The following is an 18,775-nucleotide window of genomic DNA, read 5'->3' on the forward strand; positions in this document are numbered from 1 at the left end:
GCACTGGATTTTGAATCATCCTATCCTGATTCCTGGGATATCCATCTCTCTGACACTGTTCACAGGTTTTTGCAAACAGGTATGAGTCCTTAATAACAGTTGGCCACCAAAGTCCACTCTGAAATATTTTCCTGCTTGTAATGTCCCCTGAATAGTGACCACCTGAAATTCCTGTATGAGCTTCAAACAAAACTGTCTTTTTCTGACTTTCAGGAACACACCTTCTAAGTATCTGATCAACTCCTTTCTTGTATAAATGTCCTCCAATAACTGAAAATGTTGCACTTCTGAGTGCCAACTTTCTTCTGTGATCACTGTTCATATTTTCAGGAAAAACTCCTTCAGTAAGATAGTTCAGCATTTGTCCATACCAGTCTGTTGACTGAGTTGGTTGAATCTGAAAAAGATCCGCATCAGGAAGATCATCTGCTATTCCTTCAGCTGGGTCTCCTGATTCCAGTCTGCTCAAGTAGTCAGCAATTATATGATCTTTACCAGGTCTGTGTATGATGCTGTAGTCAAATTCCTGCATCTGCAATACCCATCTGGCAATCCTTCCTGTTGGATTTGGTTTATTCACAAGATATACCAAAGCTTGATGATCAACATGTATGACAATAGGGTTTCCCAACAAATAGTGTCTGAATTTTTTCAGAGCAAAAATCACTCCCAAACACTCTCTTTCTGTAACTGAATAATTCCTTTCAGCTCCTGTCATTACTTTGCTTGCATAATAAACAGGCCTGAACCATCCTTTCTGCTTCTCTTGCATCAAAACTGCTCCCACAGCTACATCTGATGCATCTCCAAAAACATGGAAAGGTAAATTCCAGTCAGGTGGTTGCATTATAGGTGCCACATGTAACATCTTCTTCAGTAGCCTGAATGCTTTTTCCTGTTTTTCTGTCCATTCATACTTCACATCCTTCTTTGTGAGCTTAGTTAATGGAACACAAACATGGGATAGGTATTTCAAAAATCTGCTGTGCCATTTTATCTGACCAACAAATCTACTGAGTTCCTTCAGATTGACTGGTGCTTTAGCCTTCTGAATGGCTTGAACTTTTCTTGGATCCACCTGCATTCCATCTTCTGAAATAATATGGCCTAGTAAAATCCCTCTTCTTACTGCAAATGCACACTTGGCTGGATTCAGACTTAACCTAGCCATTCTGCATCTTTCAAAACAGAGTTTCAACTGAGTTAAATGATCATCTGTCTTCCCAAACACACTGAAATCATCCAAGAATACTCTCATAAATGTGGTAAGATATGGAGCAAAGACTTCCTGGACCCACTTTTGAAAAGTAGGTGGAGCATTCTTTAATCCAAACACCATGACAGTGCTTGCATATACTCCCCATTCTGTAATAAAGGCAGTTTTATCTCTGTCCTCCTCTGCCATCAGAATCTGATTATAACCACTGAACCCATCAAGGAAGCTGTACATTTGATGACCTGCAACTGCATCCAGCAATGTGTCTTGAAAAGGTAGGGGAAAAGGATCAGTGATAGTGGCTGCATTTAACTTTCTGTAATCTACACATATTCTTAATTTCCCATTCTTCTTTGGAACCACCACAATAGGTGATAGCCAAGTCACCTTCTCTACAGGATAGATGAAACCAACCTTAAGTAGTTTATCCAACTCCTCCTTAACAGCTCTAGCATAATTAGGATTCATCCTGTATCTTTGGGAAATGACAGGTACTGCATCCTTTTTGAGATTAATCCTGTGCATACAGAATTGTGGATCCACTCCCTTCATGTCAGTATAACTCCATGCAAATATGTCCTTAAATTCCTGTAACAGCTCCTCCAAATCTGACTTAAACTGTCCTGTCACATGAATACTGACTTTTACCATTTTGGGATTCTGTTCAGTCCCTAAATTCAGATCCTGAAGATCATCCTCTTGCACCCTAGCTGTTCTGGCCATCTGTTCTTCAAAGGCTTTTTCAGCTTGGATTATTTGCTGAATGTGCATTTTCTCCTCCTGTTCAGTCAGAATTTTGTTTACATCCTCTCCTTCTGGTACATCCTGTAATGCTTCCTCCTGTTGTAATAGATTACCAGAAAGTTTATTCTCCTTAAACTGCTGCACAATTTTAACCACATCAATATCAAAGACAGGAATCACTGACTCATTGGCTTTAAGAAAAGCATCTTCCTCATCATCATCTACTTCTTCTAACATATTCAGTCCCTGTGCATACAGTGCTCTAGCCTCTCTGGGTAGAGTTGCAGTAGGAACCATACTCAGGTGTACTTTCTTCTTTCCTCTTCTGAGTGTTATTTGAGCTGCCCCCCAATCCTGTCTAACCTTGGCCTGTTTTAACCATGGTCTTCGCAACAGAATAGGATATGGACTGTCTCCCTCATCCATTTTCAGGACTACAAAATTCACTGAAAAAGTGAGCCCTGCAACTGTAATCTGTTGATTCCTGAGAATTCCCATAGGTTGGATTCTTCTCTGATCAGCCATTTTTAACTGAAATGGAGCTTCATCAAGATCCGGCAATTTCAGCTTAGTATACAGGAATTCAGGTAAAATATTTACCCCTGATCCTCCATCCAGAAGTGCTCCCTGTATATCCTGTTGCTGAAAAGTCACAGTAATCTTGGGAACTTTGTAATCCACATCTTCAGGTTCAATCTGACAAGATTCAGGTTCAACTTGCTGAACTTCTTCACAGTAAAAGGTTCTCAATACCTGTCTTTTAAACTCAGGTACCAGACTGAGAATTTGATCCATTGTGACAGTGGTTGCCTTTAGCACTTCTTCTGTCATATCAGCTTCCTTCAATTCTTGCTGATGGATCTCCTCTTCTATACTGGGTAGTACAACAGGTAATGTTTGATGCATCTGTGTCCCCATCTTATCTGTCTTCTGACTTTTCTGAATTTCTTTCACACAACCCAATCTGACCTGTCTCTGTGTAGCCCAAAACTTAGGATTCTTCATCTCCTTATGGGAAATAACTGGGTCAGCAACATATTGTGCACCTGATCTTGTAATCACCAAAACAGGAGCAACTTTGTCAGTAGTCACCTGTTCCTGTAAACAGTTAGAACAGTCACATTGTACATGCATAGCATCCAGATCCTCATAATGAACATTATGGCTCACAACTCCATGAATCTCTTTAGCCTGTTCTACAATTACTACATTTGCCTGTGGAGGTCTATTTTGTTGCTGTTGCACTGGTGGCCTTTGATTGTTGTATCTGACAATGGGTATGCCTCTTTCCTCTCTGTGTTTACACCATAAAGGACAGTTTGGACCATGTCTATGACCCACCTCTGCACAGTAAGTACAAGGATCAGCAGGTCCTTGTTGATTGGGTGGTACCCAATTATTTCTTCCTCCAAATCTATTTTGTTGGCCATCCCCTGCTCTGCTCCTGTCAGGTTGTACTGCATTAGCAGCAGGTACATTGGCTCTCTGTGTTTGCTGGTTGGAATTTGCCATGTTATTAGGGTTGTACCAACAGTTAGCATCATTATGACCATATTTTTGGCAAGTATTACAGTAGGGCTTTTCCTTCTTTGCTGAAGTGGAGATCCCCATACTTTTAAGAGTGGCAGAAATCTGTTTAGTCAGGTCTTGAACCTTCCTTTTGGATTTTCTGTATTCTTTCCTGTCTCTAGAGTCCTTACTCCTGCTTTTCAGTTTGTGTTTCCTTTTCTTCTTCTTTGTTTTAGTTTTTCTTCCATCTTCTTCTGAATCAGTATCCTCTGAATCTGAATCATATGCTTCTGACTCTGAATCTGTGTCAGAATCTGTATCTGTACCTGAATCTGAATCCTCCTCTGAGTCAGAGTCAGTATCATGTTTTTTCTTCCTGGATCTGGTAGAACCTAGTCTCTTCTCTGCTCTCCTTGCAGCTGCCACTAGTTCATTAAAGCCTCCAACACCTCCAGGTATTTCAGTACTTGCTACTGCTGTCCTTAAAGTTCCCCTGAGTCCATTGCAGAAATATTCCCCCAACATCTCATTGGTAGGTCTTTCTGCAGGTGCTAATCTCCCATTCAGATCTAGAAACTGTTGTGCATAATCTTCAACAAGAAGTCGCTTCTGTTTCATTGTTTTAAGCTGTTTCAAAATATCAGTTGGTGTCTTCCATTTTCTGAATCTAGACAGGAATGCTGTCTGTAATGCCACTGTGTCAGGAAAATGAGCTGCCCCATACTGAGTAAACCAATTCATGGCTTTTCCCTCCAATGTGGCAGCAAATTGCTGCTTTTTCACATCATCCCCATACACTCCTGCTAAGCCACTTGCCTCCCATTTAGTGCTGAACTGTGCTACATGGACATCAGGATCCTCTTTTTTTGAGTGACCCTTGAAGTGAGCAAATCTGACTCTCAGGTCTGCTGGGTTAGGGGGTTGTGCCATTATGACTGGTGGTACTTTTGGTGCAGTCTTCTTCCTCCCTGACAATTTAGGTAATGGTTGGAATTTCAAACTCCTTTTAGACTGTCTTTGAAGTTGGGACCATGCCAAACTTCCTAGAAACCTGTTCCTGTTTCTCTGTTCTTCATCTGGTGTAAGTGGTGTAAATGAAATAGGTGCAACATCAGGGATACTCTAGCTTGGACCAACTTCTTCAGTTTGTATCTCCTGATCACTCAGATAGCCCAGATCCAAACTGTCTACCTGACTTCCACTGCTGGACCTGTAATGTCCCTTTCCTTTCTGTTCTAGTTTCTGCTTTTCCTCTTGCTCTAGCCTTGCCTGTAATCTTGTATAATACTTGCCAAAGCCTTCCCCTCTATACTTCTCTGCTGACATAAAACAGGGATTTCTCTGTCATTAGCCTGTCTTAGTGCTGTTCTCCTGTAATGCAACAGTGACAATGCTGACAAGTCAAACACAAGTTAGAAGTTCTCCCCCGTCTGTATCTGGATGATATGGAATTAAAGCCATATACATGGTGGAACTGCCATTTCTCATGATTAACCCATATCCTCCTGATCTCTGCAGTTGTCCGACTTCTGGCTATTGGGCAAACCTTGCTCAACTGAAATTTCCAGACCCTATCCCTGACTAATCTGACCACGTCCACAGGTAAGTCAAGAAAATAATCAGTCAGGAAATTTTGGCCATACACCTCAAATTCCTCTTCTGGTGTAGTCCAATTGTAAAATTCCCTGCAAAGAGATTGCGCGAAGGCTTCTTGCTCCTCTGCTTCTGTTGTCCAATGTTTAAAATCCTCCAACCAAGACAGTAGGACCTCTTCCATTCTGAAAGCGAGAATTAGACAATTCTGCCATTCGCATGCATAAGACCTGTGCCGTCTAAACAATTCGCAGGATCGCCAAGTGTTACAGGCTAATTTACTGCCTGCGATTTACTCCCTGAAAACTACTCTACCTAACATTTCTGAATCCAACTGACTTACTTTCTGACTGCACTGACTTCATATAACTTTCATACACACATTCCATCATTACAGTACACCTTTACAGAACCATCTGACTTCATTTCAGCAATAAATAACATGAATACTGAAAACAGTTTACCACTTCAAGACAGGAAAACAATATCTGACTCTGAACTGTTCTTCATATCTTCAGTTTCTGCTTACAGACAGACGCGCAGACATGATCTACACCCACATATGCACTCTGACTTGAACAGTTACATTCGGGGATTGATAACTCCTCACATCCCTTACTTATGACTATTCATTCCAAAAACTTACACCCCTTCATATCTGACTTACCCTAAGGCTTAACTTGACTTCTAAACTCCTAATACATAACTCTAAGGTGTGATGTCAACTCAGTCTTAACACTCTTTCTTTGCTGTACCTTGAACTCCGTGTTCAGTAGCTCTTACACTAACTCTACGACAACGGATTCTCTACCGCCTACACATTTGGGATGTACTATTGATGTATTGTCTTGGACTTATGTCATTGGCACTGTGTCTTGCCTTGGATTGAGCTCTTGAGCTCGTACATATGGCTTTTGTGCCAGTGGGAGCATTCTTGAATGCTTATCAGACATTGAGCAGGTGGTACTTTTATGCATTGAGCCGTTACATGCCATTGAGTAGTTACAGACACTTGAGACTTTGGGACTTCTTACCTTTTGGGATGATACATCATATATCTTGGTTCACTATATGCTTATGAGCTAAGTCTCAGTTTTGGATCCGTATCTTTGTGAACTGACACCTACTTGTGTCAAGTTTTGGTAGTGGCAGGAACACTTTGCCCCGTTGACTAGGGGGTGTGCCTACTCACTGGCAGATGTTTGTATGACATACTTGGGTGTTGGATTCATGCTTATCGACCGTCATATGCTTATGCTATGCCCGCATGATGCCAGCTTTAGTGTTGGTAATATCTGATTGCCTTGGGATCCGATTTTGGCATTGTTAGCTCTCTTTTACTGAAATCTAAAATTTATTACAGCAAGCATATATGTATGGACTAACATGGATTTTTCATGCTGAGACACTCTGAAATGATGTACTTTTACTAGTACTTGGTGGCAGCTTTGGTTTCACTTTCTTCACAAACTTTCCTCGATTTTGGTGATTTTTAGGTCATTTTCTGCAGTAAACAGCAAGCAGTTTTGAACTGTCTACAGTCTTCTAGCCTGCATTATGGCGAGTTCATCCACTGATTATGCTATTTTCAACATTACTAAGCTTGATGGTACGAATTACTCTTATTGAAAGAGCCAGATTTGGTAGGTGTTGGTGCAAAAATCACAGATCAAACCTTTGAGGTTAAGCGGGCATCTGCCTGCAACTATGCTAGATGAGGAATGGCTTGAGCTTGATGAGTTATGCAAGTCCATTATTGTATTGTCTCTCATAGAACAGGTTCACTATAATGTCTTTGAGGAAGAATAGAGTGCATGGCAGTTGTGGGAAAAAATAAAAAATCTCTATGACAAGAAAAGTCCAGTGAGTCAGATGTATCAGCTAAAGTAGCTTATGGATCTGTGCATGAAGGAGAATGTGACTATGTTTGCTCACTTGAGCCAGTTCCATGCTATACTCAAGAATTTGAATTCGTAGGACATCACTTTTGCAGAGGATGTCACTCCTCTTTTCTTGCTTGGTACTCTTAAGGAGTCATGGGATGTATTCCGCACTGCATTATGTGCCTCTACTGCTGCCTTGAAATTATCTGATGTTGAGAGTGCTCTTCTGCAGTAGCAGGAAGAGGTTAACTGTAAGAATTTGGATGCCTCTCGTGTGTCTCATGCTATGACAGTTAGAGGTAGGAATGATGGATATGGAAAACATGGCAGTGGTAGTGGTTGTGGACGAGATTCTCAGAAATCTCGGTGGTGCACAGATCGGACGCCATATGCACGCGTAGTGAGCGTCAGAAGGTCCCCAAGAACAAAAGAACTCTACTTTTGACACAACAACCAATAAAGAAAGCTTGCATGACATGAACAAGAGACCAATTGGGTGCAATCTCCCCCCATGCCTTGTGTGTGCGCTTCACAAAGCATGTATTTAATATATTATTCATCTTCAAGCTCAAGAAATAGCCCAATTTACAAAATAGCACGCTTTAGCTTTTGTGTTTGCTTTTGTGCCACTAAAGAATTAAAGCTATTGGGCACCCAAGAAGCCAGGGGGTACCCAAATACAATGTCCAATACAAATATTTAAATCGTGCGCCCATACGCATACAAAAATAATAAATATCAAGCGCTTTAATAAATAAGTGCGACAAAATATATGTGCCATGCCTAAGATACATGCCCATAAAAAATTGATGATAATTTGAATACACACTATCCTCCAATGCTTCCCAATGCCACCGTTGCTCACTCTACACATCAACTGAAGCATTCACAATTGTTAGAAAAATAATACAATTAAACCAACAAAAGTGAATACCTAGCAGTCTTCAGCTACAAAAATAAATTGGTTAGAAATCAATCCTAATCTATATTTATTACGAGTGTGCACTCTAAACTTATAAATGTTTATTAATTTAAATATGCATTTTATGGAATCACCTGCTATGGAACCACCCACTTACACATTAAATTAACAAAACGCCCGAAAATGATAGTCCTCCCCATCGACTTTTCACACAAAGAATCCACTTTGTGTATGAGCCCCGGTAATAAAATTTTACGGAATCCACTGCAAATCCTCACGGAATCCACCGTGGAATATGCCTCCTGGAATCATACCCCTGGGGTGGGATAGCAATTGTCCTCAATTGCTATTAGCTCAATGTGGAGCTAGCAGTGTGGGGAAAGTACTTAGGTCTCTAGTGTGCATCCATTGGGCCTCTTCAACAGGATGATTTTTAAACTTGACTAAATATCTAGAATATCTATGGCTAGTTCTAGTGGTCATAAAGTCAGTATCTATAATAGTTTCAGGCTCAAGGATTTCAGTTTCATCATCTAGCAAAGGAGGGTTTTCATAGACAGGGTGTACAAGTAATTGGCCTCTAAAAGGTCGTAATAAACTGATATGGAAGGTGTTGTGGATTTTTCAATGTTGTGGTAGTTCTATTTTAAATGCATTGTCATTGATTTTGTGTATGATCTTGAATGGTCCATAAAATCTAGGTGCTAATTTGACAACGACGTGTTTATCTACACTTTGTAATCTTCGTTTTTCTATTCGTAACCAAACATAATCATCAAATTTAAAATTCATAGCCTATCTTTTCTTATTTGCTTGTTTTGTGTATGATTGCCGAGCTTTGGCAATCATATCTTTGACTTCATCAAAAATAGTAGCATGCATGTTAGCAATATCATCAGCAGTTTGAATTTTGTTTGATAATGATGCAACACGTGTAGACAATTGATATCCACAAATAACTTCAAATGGTGCTTTCTTTGTAGCTGTATGTGGTGTGTTATTATATGCAAACTGAAGTAAATGTATATATGTATCCCATGTGTGTGGTTTTGAAATGGTGTAAGGACGCAAAAGATCTAAAATAGTATTGTTAGTAGCTTCTGTTTGACCATTTGTTTCAGGATGAAATGCAGATGAAAAATCAATCTTTGTTCCTAAGTTAGCAAACAAAGTAATCCAAAAATTATTGCAGAATCTAGAATCACGATCAGAAATAATGACTTTTGGTAAACCATGATTAGTGAAAACAGTTTTAAAAAACAATTGAGCAGCTTGAGATGCAGTTAAAGTTTTCTTGCATGGAATAAAATATGCTTGTTTGCTAAACCTGTCTACAACAGTCCAAATCATATCATGGTTAGTTTTAGTGTTAGGTAGACCAGTGATAAAATCCATTGAAATCTGTTCCTGTGGTCGTGATGGAATGGATAATGGCATTAGTAAACCATATTGTTTACCATGGTGTCTTTTAACTCGTTGATAAATTAAGCATTCAGATACAAAGTTAGATACATCAGTGTCCATATGTGGCCAATAAAAATCTTCAATCAATGTACGCAAAGTAGATATAATTCCTCTATGACCTTGATATGGAGGACAATGAATTTCATGCAAAACAAATGATCGAAACGGAACTGTCACACATAATCTTTTTTCATAAAACATAAATCCGTTATTGTAAGAGAATGAATCAATAGGAATCCAATTATTTGCAACTAGTTTATTCCAATCAGCTTGAAAAGTAAGATCTTGGTGATAAGTATCTTTCATAGGAATAACGGAATCAATTGATATCATAGAAATATTGTGAATTGTCGGTCTTCTACTCAAAGCATCAGCAATAACATTCTCTTTTCTAGGTTGATATTGTATAAGGGGATGAAAACTTTGAATAAAAGCGGCCCATTTAATGTGTCGGTCAGATATTTGTGGTTGACTAAAGAGATGTCTAATGCTTTGTTGGTCAGTTTTGATCATAAATTCAGATCCCATTAAATAATGTTTCCGTTGATGTAAGGCTTGTACTACAGCTAACAATTCTTTATCTTAGGTAGAATATTTAAGTTCAGATGGTTTGAGTTTGCAACTAGAGTAGGCTATGGGATGATAATCTTGCATAAGGACTGCTCCTATTCCAGATCCACTAGCATCAGTAACTACTAAGAAGAATAGTCTATTGAAGTCAGGTAATTGTAATATAGGAGCATGAGTTAAAGCATGTTTCAGCAAATCAAAGGACTTTTGTTGATTGTGAGACCAATTATACACAATACCCTGCTTTAAAAGTTTTGTCAAAGGTAATACAAGTAATGAGAAATTCCTTACAAATTTTCTGCAAAAACTAGCAAGACCTAGAAAAGAACATAATTCATGCACATTTTTGGGTATGGGTCAATTGAAAATTGCTTCTATCTTTTTAGGGTCGACTTTAATACCTTCTGATGAAATAATATATCCTAGATATTCAATTTATATTTAGAAGAATTCACTCTTTTTTGGATTAGCATATAATTGATTGTCTTTTAACAACTTAAAAACTAAAGACAAATGTTTATATTGCTCATTCTCATTTTTACTGAAAACTAATATGTCATCAAAGAAAACTATGACACAATGCTAATGTTTCAAGAATATACGATTCATCATACGACTAAATGTGGTTGGTGCATTAGTTAGACCGAAATGCATAACTAGAAATTCATAGTGTCCAAATTGTGTTCTAAATACAGTTTTGGATATATCAGATTTATCCAATCTTACTTGATGATATCCAGATTTAAGATCTATCTTACTGAATACGGCAAATCCTTGTAGCTTGTCCATAAGATCATCTACCCTAGGAATCGGATATCTATTCTTAACAGTAATTTTATTTAGGGCACGATAATCAATGCACATGCGATAGGTATTATTTTTCTTTTTCACTAATAAAACAGGTGCACCAAATGGAGAACTACTAGGTCGAATTAATACTCTGTTAAGCAATGCTTCTATTTGATTTTGAATTTCTTTCTGTTCAATTTGGTTATGTATATATGGTGCTTTACATGGTGGTTGTATTCCAGGAATTAAATCTATCTTATGATCTTTAGGATGTGAAGGTGGTAATCCAGGTGGTAAATCAGTAGCAAAACAATCTTGAAATTGGGAAAGAAATTGTGTATGCCTAGGATGCATCTGTTTTTCTTTAGCTTGAAGTTTATTCACCCATATTAAATAGGATTTGCTACTTTTATGTAATGCACGTTTAGCCTGAGTATGAGTAAGCGGTGGAAAATTATTGGAAGCGTGCATACCATGCAATGTGATTTGTTTTCCTTGAAAATAAATTTTAATTGAATGCGTAGAATAATCTATATCAAGATTGTATTGATGACGCCAAGGCATTCCTAAGATAATGTCACTAGACTGCAAAGGTACAACTAAGAAATTTCTTCAGTATATTCACCAATTTTAATTTCTAAATTATGCACCTCTTGTGTTCCATTATATCTCGTACCTAGGAATGCAGCCTTGATGCGATAATGTGTAGAAATAGTTTGTAAATTCAATTCTTTGACTAATTTTGCAGAAATAAAGTCATGTGTGCTCCCATCATCGTGTAAAATAGTTTTTTCTTTACCATGCACAAAACATTTCATTGTTAATAAAGAATGGGGATTTGGCATACCTTGCAAAGTATCCGAAGTAGTACCAATGTCATCATCATCTTCCGTAAAGTCCGGCATTTCCTCACGTTCTTCGTCTTCTATTGTTCCCAGATAATTGATATGGACAGATGGCTTTTTGGATTGGCAATTGGCTGCTAAATGTCCGGGTTGATGGCATTTGTAACAAACTATGGGTTTTGCTTTGGATGCATTATTGGTAATGGCAGGAAGTTTAGGAATGTTGGGATTTGATTGTGGAGATGGCTTAGGGTTTGGATTTGTGTTTGATGGAAAGGCAGGTGGCCGTGTCCAAGATTTACGGAATAAAGATGGAAGGAAACGACTTTGATTGAATCTTCAAAAATTTGAATTGAATTGTTTGGAACCATAGTTGCCATTAGTTGGAAATTGTTGTGGTCGCCTGTCTCATCCGCAAATTTTGTCTTCAGTGTCATGGGCCAAGGAAATTGCATCTTCAAGTGTTGTTGGCTTGAACATATTGACTTCCGCATAGAAATGTCCAAGTAGGCTAGACATAAACTTGCGTTTATGAGTTGCTTCAGGTACATCTTCGAGCATACGTAGTTGCAATAGGGCATTCCAGAAACGTTTAGTGTATTGGGAAATAGGTTCGCGATCCCTTTGTTGTAGAAGATCCCATTTCTTGATGGCTTTTTCGTGGAATTGGAGAGGAAGGAAATTTTGTAAAAATTTCTTTTGGAAAGTCTCCTAGGTAGTGGGACAATCAACGCTCTTGCGGACCATAGTCCACCATAAGGATGCTCGGTCAACTAAATGGTTAGTGACACATTTAATTTTGTCTTTCTCAGCATATGTTTCTTCATGGAAGTAATCATCAAATTGACTGATAAAGGCAAGTACAGTCTTCCCATCGCGTGATCCATTGAAAGTACGAAATTTGAAGTTTCTTTTACTTATCTTTGTTTCTTTGCAAATGGATTGGGATTCACGTGTTGCATCGATGGTACGTCGTATAAGATCTTTGGGTTGCGATCCATCTTGGTAGGTGGTAGATCGTTGCAGATTGGCCAATTGAACTTGCAAAGCTTGTCGGGCTCTTCGTTCCTCTTGAAGCTGCATCATAATCAAATCCAACTTTTGCTCCATTGTTGGTTCAGGTAGATCACCTTCAGCCATAAGATCGTCCATATTTTGTTCAGTCATCCTGCAAAATTCCAAAAGACCTCACATACTCGAAATCTTGTTAGCAGGATGAGCGTAGCTCAAAGGCGGGTTTACAAGGCTTGTATATTTTTGTTTGGCTTTTGTAGTATCTCTTCTTTACGATTGCGGAGTTCGTTGTCACAACTGCCTTCCAAGAGAATAGTGTTGCGTATAGACTGCGTATAAATTGCGTATAGACTACGTGTGAACTTTTGTTTTTGCTCAAATTGGTTCAGCAAGACTGCAAGTGTGAACAGGGACTTCTCGAAGCTCCAAAACTAGTTCAGCTTACAAGTCGTATGAACGGCCTCTAAGAAGGTAAGTTTTGTTGGTTAAGTAAGTTGAAATCTTAGTGTGATTTAGGTGATTAAGCTTTTTAAAGATTAATGAACTTAAGCTTTATGAAGCTTATGTGTCGCCGTTTCATTTTCTGAGGGGGAGGGCCGTTTTTTACGCTGTTGATTCTGACGACGGCATACTACGACAGCAAGTCGACGATTTGAAGGCTTTAAGCTTTTAAAGCTTAAGCCTTAATCTTAAAAATTTAATGCTTCTCTTCTTTCTTCTCTGTAACAAAACGACTTGATATAGAAGCTTTACCGCCGGTCCTTTGCCTATCGAGAGAGGTCCTTCGCGATCAGAGGGTATAGAAGGGGGTTCTTGACTGCCAGGAACATGCTGGTATCGACCGTTCGCCACGAGACTAACTGTAGAGCTCGATCGTTCCAGGAGCTCCGTCTTCGCGTGAGATGATAAGCGATTGGAAGCTCTCGATCTCAACTTCTCTCTGATACCACTAGTGCACAGATCGGACGCCATATGCGCGCGTAGTGAGCGTCAGAAGGTCCCCAAGAACAAAAGAACTCTACTTTTTACACAAAAGCCAATGAAGAAAGCTTGCATGACATGAACAAGAGACCAATTGGGTGCAATCTCCCCCCATGCCTTGTGTATGCGCTCCACAAAGCATGTATTTAATATATTATTCATCTTCAAGCTCAAGAAATAGCCCAATTTACAAAATAGCATGCTTTAGCTTTTGTGTTTGCTTTTGTGCCACTAAAGAATTAAAGCTATTGGGCGCCCAAGAAGTCAGGCGGTACCCAAATACAATGTCCAATACAAATATTTAAATCGTGCGTCCATGCGCATACAAAAATAATAAATATCAAGCGCTTTAATAAATAAGCATGACAAAATATAGGCGCCATGTCTAAGATACGCACACATCAAAATGCTTCCCAATGCCACCGCTGCTCACTCTACATATCAACTGAAGCATTCACAATTGTTAGAAAAATAATACAATTAAACCGACAAAAGTGAATACCTAGCAGTCTTTAGCTACAAAAATAAATTGGTTAGAAATCAATCTAACCTAAATTTATTACGAGTGCACACTCTAAACTCATAAATGTTTATTAATTTAAATATGTATTTTACGGAATCACCCGCTGTCAAGCGTTTTTGTGAAAACTGAAAACCCCTAGTCAAATTGTAGTTAGGTTTGATTTATGCTAGCTTAGTTGTTTGTGTGACAGTTTGTTTTGTTGTTTCGTCATTGGATTTCTTGTGTTTGTTTAGCCTAGGATTTGCTTTTGTCATTTTGTTTGATTTGTTGAGTGTGAAACTTGATAGCCTTGGTCGAGCTTGGTATATTTTTGAACAGGATAAAGTTGGATTTTGGTATTAGCTACCGAACATTGAGGAGCTAGGTATGTATTCTTGTTGAGACTCATGCACATCATAGGGATTATGGGTTCACGAGCACTTCATGTTGCACTTATTGATGCACTGCACTCGGGGGTCATCTCCTGTCCTTACCAAATACTTACATGCCATGGGTTGGGGATTATGCACTCTTGCACCATCGTTGAGCACTAGCATAGCATGAGGTCCACTACAACTATATGCATTAACTTTTAGATGCACGCGCACTTGAGAGAGCACTTGTCATTGAGCATGCACATTTCTTGCACGCACGATATTTGGGATGCTTATCACAAAGCTAGGAATCTCTAGTTGAGTGTGTAAGGAGGTTGGGTGAGTTTAGAGGGTCCTGAAGGACGTCGTCAATTGTGAGGTAGGTTGTTCTTATCTGGTCAACATCTTGAGGACCATCATTTTCTTGAGAGATTGTGAGATTATGGATGGGTGGAGTGGAGTATATCATGTCTTTTTGAAGAGCGTTGAGAGGTGAGGATAAGGAATTTTAAATTAACAAGGAATTTTGTTTGCATTTTGCATGATGCACGATCACATCTAGATAGGCTAGGCACAATTCTTCAAATGTATACATTATTTTTGTGTGTAGCATCGATTGATTGATTGCATATCATGGATCCAACATTGCATATTTTTCCAAATCATGAATGATTGGACACGGAGTTTATTTCAAAAAACCATATTCCTACTAGGGCACATTGCATAAAAAACAGGTTCATATCTAGAGAATGCTTATTTTGAAAACTCAAGGATCAAAAGAAAAAGGTCGTACGTTTTACATCATCAGCGAGTATTTCTTGAAGAAAAAGATGACATGTATACTGAAAGTGTGTGCAATTACAAGAACAATAGGCCAAGGAAGGGAATAAGTCGTCCACGATAAAAGATGGAGAAAAATGATGGGATTTACGAATATCGAATTTTTTTGCCTATTTATGATGGATTTTTGTAATTTTGCCCCCGATACCTTGTTGACTAGATGTGTTCCAATCGTTTCGAGTACCCAAACAACTATATTCGGAGTTCAAATGATGAAGTTATGATTCAAACAAGTTGCAAACAGGCATAAAGCAGAAAAAACAAAAATAGTGAAAAGCAGTAGAAAAGCAAAAGCCAAAAGCAGAAAGCAAAAAGCCTAATGTGTATGAGTATGGATAGTGCAGTCCCCCAGACATTCAAGAAAAATCTATCCTAAAAATTTGGAACTAAAATAACCTCTTAGATTGACTGAGATTGACCTCCAAAGAGTATGCAAAGCTGCTCAAAACATCACCATAATGTTCTTGCATAGAAACATATCAAAATTCCTAACAATGAGGTGTGTTGTCTTGGATATGCAGGAAACTGTCTTGAATGTATAGTAGTAGACCTATAAGTAAAATTGATCCAAAAAATGACCTTTAATCTACTCAAATGCACTCAATAATCAAATATAAGCAAGTAACATCAACCATAAGCATGAATAAATGGTATAGAATGCCTGAGACCAAGTCTAGAAGCAAGACATAATGCATACGTAGTCAAAATGTCATTCAACTTTGTTATTCCAAAACTCAAATCTCTGTCAAAACTGAGTGAAATCTCAGTCAAAATCAGCCCAAATTCACTTCAATACATAGGCATATCATTCCTCAGTGTATTGACATCACTTGAGCATGTATATGTGTCAGCATGCATGTCCAAGGACCAATGTCATTGGAGGACACACAGTTGCCTATAAATTGTAGGTTGTGGACTATGTATTCCAACCACAAGCAAGTCTACCAACTGAGCAAAATGATTGCCAAGATTAGCTCCAAATGACCTCAAGAAAATTCCACATTATCCCTAAGATATCCGGCATCCACATACATCCAATAGCCATCAAATGAGCATGATTTGTATGCACCAAACACACAAAGACATGTGTTGTCATGTTTATTTCAAATCTAAATACTCTATATTTTAGAACTAAAGTTGAATGTATATCAGCCCCAAGTGTAATACTATACTTAAATGCTCAATGCTAAGCATTAGGTAGATGCAAAGTCTAGAGCACAACCATGATGCCAAATGAAAAGGAGCAGTTGCTATAGGTCATGAGCATGCTGAAAACTTGATCTACATACCCATGTTGATAGCACCTTTAGCCCTGAAGAGATTGGAATGCTAGTCCAAGTGTTGGAGATGATGGGGAGGGTAGTGGCCAATGATGACTACCAATAAGCTCAAATGAAGAGGGAAGCTCCAAGATTCAAGAAGAAGCTTCAAACATTGCTACCTTGCGTGTAGACTCTTCGTAGTGAACACTTGAAGAAATGCCAAGCTCTTGATTGCCTAAACCAAGCTCTAATACCAATTTGTTGAGTTAGCTACAATGGAGCTTCTGTGTAGAGATGTAGGTTGAGATAGAGAGAAGACATAGAGACACGATTTGTGGTACTAAAGAGTGTACCTCAATAATGTTTTAGATAGGTATATGTACTATGTATAACTTGGCCCTTACGGGCGGATACAAGCACTACCCTTTATCCCAACAGCCAACTTGATATTCAGCAAATTTCTCACACAATATGATTGAGAGACCAAGATATTACACCATGTTCATAGGCTTAGAGAAAGGCATACACCTCAAGAAGGACTTGCTGCAAAAAATTATTCAATACACCAAGGAGCAACAGGCGTGAGTAGGCAATGGAGAGAGAGAGAGAGAGAGAGAGAGAGAGAGAGAGAGAGAGAGAGAGAGAGAGAGAGAGAGAGAGAGAGAGAGAGAGAGCTAAATGAAATCCAAAGAATCTTAGCCTTAGCTCTACAAGAGCTAGGGAAAGAGGAAATGTGGATAGAGAGAGGGCTCTTAGAGGCTGACCTCATCATCATCAAACTCCTGGTCAAATGCTAGTACTAAACAATATTGCTCTAGAGCAAAGTGGCACTACACTGGTAGCCTCATTCCTAGCTAGCCTAGGCATGGTGTTGAATGTATGAGGCCAAACCAAAATACCAATCATAACAAAGTAGATCAAAAAATACCAAGTTGGGACAACCCATACAGCTTTGTGGAACAATTTGAGTAGGTTTGCGAGGCTAACAACCTCCAAGATCCTGGTCAATGGCCATAGTCTTTTGGGTTATGCCTAGTTGGTGAAACCTAATTCACTAGCCTGGATAACATAGAGCGCAATGACTTTGAAATCTTGAAGGACCTCTTCATTATGAGATTCTTGAAAGTGGGCTATGCTGATAACTTGATCATATACATGACTTTATCACCCACAACCACAATCTCTTTAAGAGTATCCTAGCCCAATGAGTGGCCAAAATCAGAAAGATATCTCCATTGTGTTTATAAATGGAATCCAAAATGAGAGCTCTATAAATATCTAGTGAGCAACTCAAGCTTGCAAAGACACATTCTATGTATTCATGTAGATGACTTATTGAAGGAGGGAAACTCAAAGACCCTGCAACCAATGGCCACAAGCACCTCCCAAAACAATAGGTCCACAAACCATAGTAAACTATCCATCCCTAGTACCCAAAATAAGGAAAAGAGTGTGAACCAGTCACAAGAGATAGTTGACATGAAATCAAAGCTAGCCAAGCTACAAGAAGCCATAAGGAGGCCAATAAGACCACATGTGCAATGTGTCCATTGCGAGGAGAACCACCTTCCTTTGGAATGCCCTAACCCAAGACGATGGTCCTATATGAATTATGGAAAATATGGACATGAAGCAATTCACTATCGAATGCCAAGGAGGCTACCATATCAGCAACACTATCCCTATCCAATCTATCTTAGAAATAAGAAATTTAATTTTGGGAGGGGAGCTCCATTGGCATTACCAACACCTAACAAGCAAAGACCACCAATCCCTAGAGTAGAGATTAACCCAACACGGATACCTAGACCGCAAAGATCTATCATCATCCATCCACCTAGCAATGTTGTGGTGCACTATGTAGAAGAGCCTCTGGATAAAGAGACATACATGAACCCCTATATCACATACAACGAGGAGGGATGTCCAATCTTGATGGACTTCAAAGAAGAGTCTTTCATGACTTTGGGTAAAGGGTAAGGTCACAACATGGGAAGTAACAAATCCCAAGAACCACTCACTTGCTAGACTGTGGTCACCTAGGGCATATCTCATCAACATGACCAAAAAAACCCTATTAACAAGGAAAAGACTAACCTAAGATGTCTCGATTATGGTGTTACACATCTATACATGGATCACCCAAGGTGCAAGCCCTCCTCTAGCTCGACATTGCACCACTGTACCTCTAGGACTCTTTTGTGTTGAGACACCTAATGGCAAGGCCACACCCATTCCACTTAATGTGATGACCAAAGTGCAAGCAA

The sequence above is a fragment of the Lygodium microphyllum genome, chromosome 4 (genome assembly GCF_053477565.2).
Source record: "Lygodium microphyllum isolate KBCC chromosome 4, Lygodium_microphyllum_v1.1.10, whole genome shotgun sequence".
Lineage (NCBI taxonomy): Eukaryota > Viridiplantae > Streptophyta > Polypodiopsida > Schizaeales > Lygodiaceae > Lygodium > Lygodium microphyllum.